The sequence below is a fragment of the Calidris pugnax genome, unplaced genomic scaffold (genome assembly GCF_001431845.1).
Source record: "Calidris pugnax isolate Ruff unplaced genomic scaffold, ASM143184v1 scaffold95, whole genome shotgun sequence".
Lineage (NCBI taxonomy): Eukaryota > Metazoa > Chordata > Aves > Charadriiformes > Scolopacidae > Calidris > Calidris pugnax.
Genome location: NW_015090885.1, coordinates 6,572,290 through 6,579,824, shown reverse-complemented (window position 1 = coordinate 6,579,824; position 7,535 = coordinate 6,572,290).

Below are 7,535 nucleotides of genomic sequence, written 5' to 3'. Positions count from 1 at the left end.
TGCATCTTTAATGAAAAGAAGGAATAAAGAAAAAGAAAAAAAGGGGGAAAAGGAGGAAAAGTACCTTTTTATTCAAAATTGTAACAATTTAATCGGAAGCACTGTGTGTGCAAGTGTGGAGAGAACTCCCATCACTTGTATCTTATCTTTGGAAAAGAATGGACTGTCTGTCCAAAAACTGACAATATGGTATTAAAGCTAATTAAGAGCTGGTTTGTTTGTGGTTTTGAGGTTGGTGTGGGGGTTTTTTTGTTTTGTCTTGTTGTTGTTGTTTTTTAAGCCATGCAGTAAATGACTTGAACTACAGTATTTATGCTTTCAAAGCCCTCTATTGCATCTTCAGCTTCAGGAGTTCCAGAAACCTACCTCAATGCTTCCCACATACCCTTTATGCCCAAGTAGTTACTTATAAATCTGTAACAAAAATCTAAAATATAACTTTGAAGACGAACCAGCAATCTTCCTACATATGGGCAGCATTTTCTAGACTTTGAACTATGCAAATCATACTACCAGAATTGTTATTCTGGCTTGCTTTCTGGCTGCCTTTGTTTTACACAGTACTTCAAATATGGTTATTCATTTGTAATAATAACAATTGCAAAGACCAACAACCAGAGTTCTTTTACAAAGTACATACAAACCCAAATCTCTCTGGCAATGAACAACCTGAAATGCAACACAGCAAGACATTCAGAGGACCTATTCCTGTGCTTAGTTTAGATGCATGACAAAACAGTGCAAAAACGGCTAACTAAAAAAGAATTTTGCACACAGAAGCTGAAGGCAGATAAAAAAAATGAGGTGCATAGCTCAGAAACAGAGCTGACAGGCATTTTATTCTCTTTTGTAACAAGCAAGTATAGTATGAATTATCTAAATAGCACTGTAACAAGTTTTTATTGTGAAATAAAAGCTATTTCTTATATAAATGTTACAGATGTTAGTCAGCGCGCCCTCATTCCTTCACAAACACCTATACCCTAAGGCTGAAGAGGCCTTCTACTGAGGGATAATAGTGTGGATTCTCATCAACAATCTTAACTGGAAAGACCAGCAAAAGAGATCAGAAAGCATTTACAGCCAGAAACCAACTCTGGCCTCTACGCCATTTTAACACTGCATTAGCTATCCCATATTCTTCACTCTTAGGATACATAAAGCTTAATTGCTGCTTGTCAGCTGAAGTTTGAAGTACCAGGTACACATTAGTCATTTTAACTGTAAAGAAAAATGCAGATTAGCAAATCTGCATAAAGTACTGTGAAGAAACCAGCCACAAAAACCAGAAGAGATTACACAATTATGACCCCCAAAACTACGAATCCAATTCTCTGTAAGCAGCTTCCAGAAGAAGTAGCAGGGGAAAAGCGAGAGTTAAATTTGACAACCATTACAGCAGAACAATTTACATGCTGCAATGCTAATCTCAGTTATACACTGGGAAATAAACTCAGTGATAGTATATAAAGAGATGCCTGAGATATTTCAGTCCTGCTTATAATTTTTTTTCCTTTTTTTAAAATAAGACTAACTTTTAGAAGCTGTGTATTTATCGGAATGCTACCTGTGTTTTTCCTCAACCAATTTGTTAAACCCAGTCAGCCAGGAATACAGATATTCAAATTCCTATCTTAGTCCAAGGTTTTTCTGTGTCTGAATTAATTTCTTGAGTGTCTTGTATGTCTTTTGAAGCAGGAATAACTCCAAGAGCCTGTAGTATACCCACAACTTTAAACAAAATTAAGGGAGCACTAATGTATTTGGAGGGATGATGGAGAAAGCTGGAAATAATTAATTGATTCCTGAGAATTAATGTATGTATACTCAACTTCAATACTCACTTCCCTCAGAAGGCAGGAAGTAGGCAGAAAAACAAATTCCTACTTTACACAGCCCCTATTAAATTACTCTTTAGTTACGTTCAACTTTCTCATGGAAGAATACGCACATATAATATGCACATGTACATCTGTGCATGAACAGGAAGAACCAGAACACAAGGATTTAAGGCCTCACTAAACCATTCTCCCATGTGCAGGACTGCTGAGATCTGTTACCCGAAGTGGAACAACCACCACAGTAAGATTTTGATACATCATTACTTAGACAAGATTTATTTTGGCAAGCATACCAAGAGTATATTCTAAAAATTACCTGGTTTTCCTTCTGACCCTACCTCAGCAACCTGCAACAGGCCATTTACTCTATAATGAAGCATACGAAGGAAACAAAAAAGTCCACTTCATCAGTCTAGCAATCCAATGAAAAGTAGGCAGGACAGAAATCTTGCACGCAACTGTCTCACCCTGCCCTGCTCAAAGGAATTACATTAACCAGGACTATACCACGTTTCCCTCTTGTGTTTAAAGGGGAGAAATGTCTCCCCAGCACACTGCTCCTTCACTTTCCAGCTTTAATTTTGTCTATTCACATTAACATTTTTACTCACCTATAACATTCTGAAGGCAATATACTATAAGGCTTACTAGGGATCAAAAATGTTTTTTATTTGTTCCTCATGTCAGTAACTTAGCTTAGTTATTCCTATCTAGGCACTTTTCATCCCAGAAACTCAAAGGTCTATGGAATGTTGCAAGTAAATCGCTAGTATTTATGAGTGACAGAGTGATGAGGCAAAAGTTAAATGACCTGCCTGGAGACACAGAACACCACAATGCAGGAGAAGCAAGGAGATAAAGAGGAGTCAGGATTCCCAGTCCTCTGATATACCCTGCAAGGCAAGCATTCTCATCAACACCCTTGTTCCCATTTCACCTTCCAAATTGTTTTTTGGAAAAAAAATTGTTTTATTTATTTATTTGGGCTTGGAAAAAAAAATGTTTTATTTATTTATTTGGGCTTTCATCTCAGCAGAGTTCTTTCTTTCTAGGTGCAGAACTTTGCTGTATTTCATAAAGTTCCTATTAGCCCCCCGCTCCGCACCCCGCCAGCCTGTCCCACCAGGTCCCAGGTACAGCAGTCCTGCCCTACAGTGGTTGGTCTCCCCAGTTTGGTGTTTTCTGCAGTCAAGTGAACTCCATCACCTCCTCCGGGTCACTGCTGAAGACACTAAACAGGCCATAGCACAGACTCTTCCAGTAGTCCAACTTGTTACTGGCCCCTACACGTAGAGCATGACCAGATTTCTATCCATCTGGTTGTCCACCCATCTAAACTGTAACATCCCAACTTGGATACATGCATACTGTGAGAGACCATATTGGAAAGCCTTGCTAAAGTCAAGGTAAGTGACAACTATTGCTCTCCCTTTATTCATAAACCTATTGTGGAAAGCATTCAGGCTGGTCAGGCATGATTTTGCCTTAGGAAATCCATACTGACTGTTCCTAACATCCCTCTTCTCCTTGTGTGGGCTGAGATCTCTCAACTGGCTCAATCTTTGTCCACTGCTGGTGTCCTCTTCCCTGAACCATTCCCGAGTATAAAGATCTGAGGGACCTTACTAGTACAGACTGAAGCAAAGAAGACATTGAGCACCTCAGCCTTATCTATGTTACTCCAGCCATGTTACTAAATCACTCACACCATGCAGCAACAGGATCACTTCTTCCTTGTTCAGTCTTTTACTGCTAAGAGTCACAAAAGCTGTTCTTGTTAACCTTGATCCCTCCTCGCAAGCATGAATTCTGAGTGAGCTTTAGCTTCCTAAAAACCATCCCCACATGGCTGGCCAGTGTTTGTGGATTCTTCCTTTGTACCACACACCTGCTTCTACCTCCAATATACTGCACTAGGACTAGGGTTCAGCCATGTAAAGACAGGACAGGTCCCCCGATCGATCCACCTGCATTCCTGGACTGTTCTTGCATTTGGGAGACACTGTTCCTAATGAACTGCCAACCTTAATGAACTCCTTTATTCTTCAGAGCTGCCCCCAGGGATTCCACCCCTACACATTTCCTGTGTAACCCCCAAGGTCTGCTCTTACTGCCCTCCCCACTCATCTCAGGATTTTCAGAAATACAGGATTCAGTATAGCGCACAATTCAGAACTGATCAGACAGACAAGAGTTAATTATCGCACAATTCTTGTTGCTAGAGTAACAGCACTACTTTTCTATTTATTTGTATCATCTGTTCCAGGAAAGACACCGAGGCAGTCTTCTATCTGAAGAAGTTCACAGTACGATGAGCAAACTGTCAAGATTAATTCTGGATGCATTGGAACTAGTACTAAATTTATTATAGCCCAACATAAGGGAATTTGGAACTTCTCTCCTGCCTTTCACCTGTTCACTAGGGAGTGAGGGTAATTATCTTAAAATGGTAATTAGAGAAGCTTGTGGGAGCTTCTAAGACAGAACCAAGGAAAAGTGAGGGAACAGAGATAATACAGGGCTAGACTAATAAAAGTGTTTGCCTATTTCTTCATTTTACTGAATCCTTGCAATAAAAATTATTTGGCAGCTCATTCTAGGGTGAAGGGGAGGGATGATAATCCTGCTGAAGACATCGAGACGGCAGAAACTAGACAACAAACTTGTTATTCCTCTGCCCCACCACCCTACATTTACTCTGCCACAAAGAAAGATGTTAAAGCCTTTGCAGTCACCTGCATGTACCTCTATCAACCAGAAATCAAAAACTCTGTTTCACATATATACTTGAGTCACTTAACTTTCAGGAAAAGTTTGAAATTGTTCAGGATTAGCACTTTTAAATCCAACTAACAGGTAGAAAAGCACAGTCATTCTCTGTTAATTACATTTTTTAAAAAAACTGCTTATCAGGAGCAGAAAACTACAACTATTTTGCAAGGAAATCCAGATGGGGCTTCCTTGAATCCAGGTTTTCATTCACCAAACACAAATTTTTATTCGGTAGAATCAGAAAGTCGCCATCTGACTGTGATGGCTCAAGACCCAGAGTCCCCGAAACGGAAGCAAGTTGTGTCTTTGGGTATGATTCAGCACAGACCTCACTCTAGGCAGCTGGCAAAAAACACACCCAGTGGAACGAGTATCGACTGCGCATTTGGCCAAGGATCACAGCACCACTTCCTCCAGTGTGACATGCACCTGAACACAGCAAAATCCAACACCCAGATCTGTCTGTCTGGGACAGGAAATCCCCACCAAATTACTGCCTTCCTTCTAAGATTCTGCTGACATACTGCTAAAGATGTACTAAAGATTAATTTTACTTTAGACGCAGCAAACACTCTCTTTGATAACTAGTTATAATGCGGACCCTAAAACTGGCACAAGTGCCTACAGGCCTCAGGAATAAAGAGACTGCTAAGGCTTCCCTTCCACACACGGCTTACTGTCCCGCTTGTTTTCTCACTCTTGGCAGGTGAAAAGGGAGAGTTGTTCTTTACGTGAGAGCGCAGCTGGAATGGACAGAGTTCCACCTGGGGACAGACAATGACCCAGTTGGGAGCTCACGAGTTGAACACAGGGCAGACCAACATGGGTGGCGTTCCAGTGGATGTCTGCTGTAGACAGCCTTATCAGGAGGAACTACCCAAGGCTTTCTTCAGGCAATTGTATCAGGAGTGTCAGGCTTCTTCCAAGTGATTGAGGAGCCAAAGATGGGAGGAACTCCTGCTGGGCCTCATACTTACAAACAAGAAAGAACTGGTCAGGGATTTGAAGGCTGGGAGCAAACTTAGCTTCAGTAACTAGATCTTAGTTACTTTGGGATCTTAATAGGAAGGAAAAAAGCAAAGAGCAGGACCACAGTTGTGGACCTCAGGAGAGGAGTCTTTGGCCTGTTCAGAAATCTGCTTTGAAGAATCCTGTGGCATGTGGTCCTGAAGAGAACAGAGGTCCAGGTGAGCTTGCTGATTTTTCAAGTATCACCTTCTTCAAAGTAAAGAGGAGAACCATCACAAGTTCACCAAAGAACTCCTGACAAAATACAGTCATGAAAAGGAAACACAGAGGAGACAGCAGCAAGGACAAGTGATCTGGGAGAAATACCAAGGTGCAATGAGAGTATGCAAGTACGGGGTTAGGAGAGGCAAAGTCCACCCAAAGCTACGAAGGGCAACAGGAAGGACTTCTTGGGAATTGGCATCTGAATGGGAATCAGGACCTGGTCATAAAGGACACAGAAGATGAAGGGACTGAATGCCTTCTTCACCTTTATCTTTATGGGTAAGATCAGCCTTCCAAAACACATTTCAAATTAAAAGACATCAAAAATACAAGTATACTGTGGATACAGTAATATTTATGTATTTAAGAGAACGTTTCTGCTATATCAGAATACAAGGTACTGATAAGAATATTCTTAGCTCGAGCAGACAGCGGTCAAATAGAAACTTCTTCCACATACTTAGTTCCTACAGTTTATTTAAAGGAGAAAGTGGACGAGCCAGAAATTCACAAGTAACAGTCAAATTCATAGTTTTTATTACATAGAATCAGTAACTGCTGCTTACTCTATATGAACTTTTTCTTCAGTATCAGTTATACACCCTTTGAATAGGATGTAAATATACTGATGTCGTAGACTAAATCAGGAAAGTTGTCACCACAGTCTACTGTGTTCTCATGACTCTTAGACAACTGCCCTCCTAGCCAAAACCTTTATAGTACGGAGTAGTAATGCATTATTCAACAATTTGTCTACTTACTCGTATAACAAGAACAAAAGTAACTATTAACTTTCTAACGTGTTTGCAAAGTCAGGATGACTTTTACCATTACTGTCACAGGACTGAGTAATCTGCACTTGTAGGAGAATCGAAAGCCAGGTCTGATAGAACCTTTTACCAGGAAAACACACATACGCACAGAGTTTTAAGTAAAAGTTACTTTTTACCACATGGAAAATACCTGTTTAAAGCTCCCAGGCTGCATCACTCAAATTCTGCTCCGGAGCCATTCTGCCTTTACTTGGTTTTGTTGCCCCTTGAGAATTTTGTCATGCAAGTGGGGAGAATTTTGTTCTGATTTTGACTCAGTTTGTGCATTCCCAGTACTATTCCTTGCACTTAAAAAGGGTGCTAAGGTTGCAAGTCACCATCTTTCCTTCATCTTTACTTTTCCATTAAAGTAGAGAAGCGTTACTGTATTGTGCTTATTAAACAGAATTTAGTTTTCAAGAAATTAAATAGCATTTCAAATTGCAAAACAGTTAGGGAAGCAGACCTACAAAATTAAAGAATTTTCTATCATCCTTCAACAGCTGTTAGGGACCCATCTCAATATATGCAGAATAATAGTATGAAGTGGGCTACATCAAGTTAGTGTACTTATTCTCATTATGTAGATCTTACAGTTTTCACTACAGTAACCACTACAGGTTGTTGGTTATTACAGTTACCTTCTTAGTTAATGGCCTACTGCCTACAGCATCTAACAAGATCTTCTACACTTACGTACTATTTTAAGTCAGAAGTGATAAGGTATAGACATGCCATGGAACCCTAACTCTGCATTTCTCCATTTCTGCTCAGATTCTTTATCTCAGCCGTGAAGATACATAATACTTTAAGCACAGTAACATATGCTCTTAGGTTTGTATACTTACACTGATACGGAATATTTTAATAATAATGA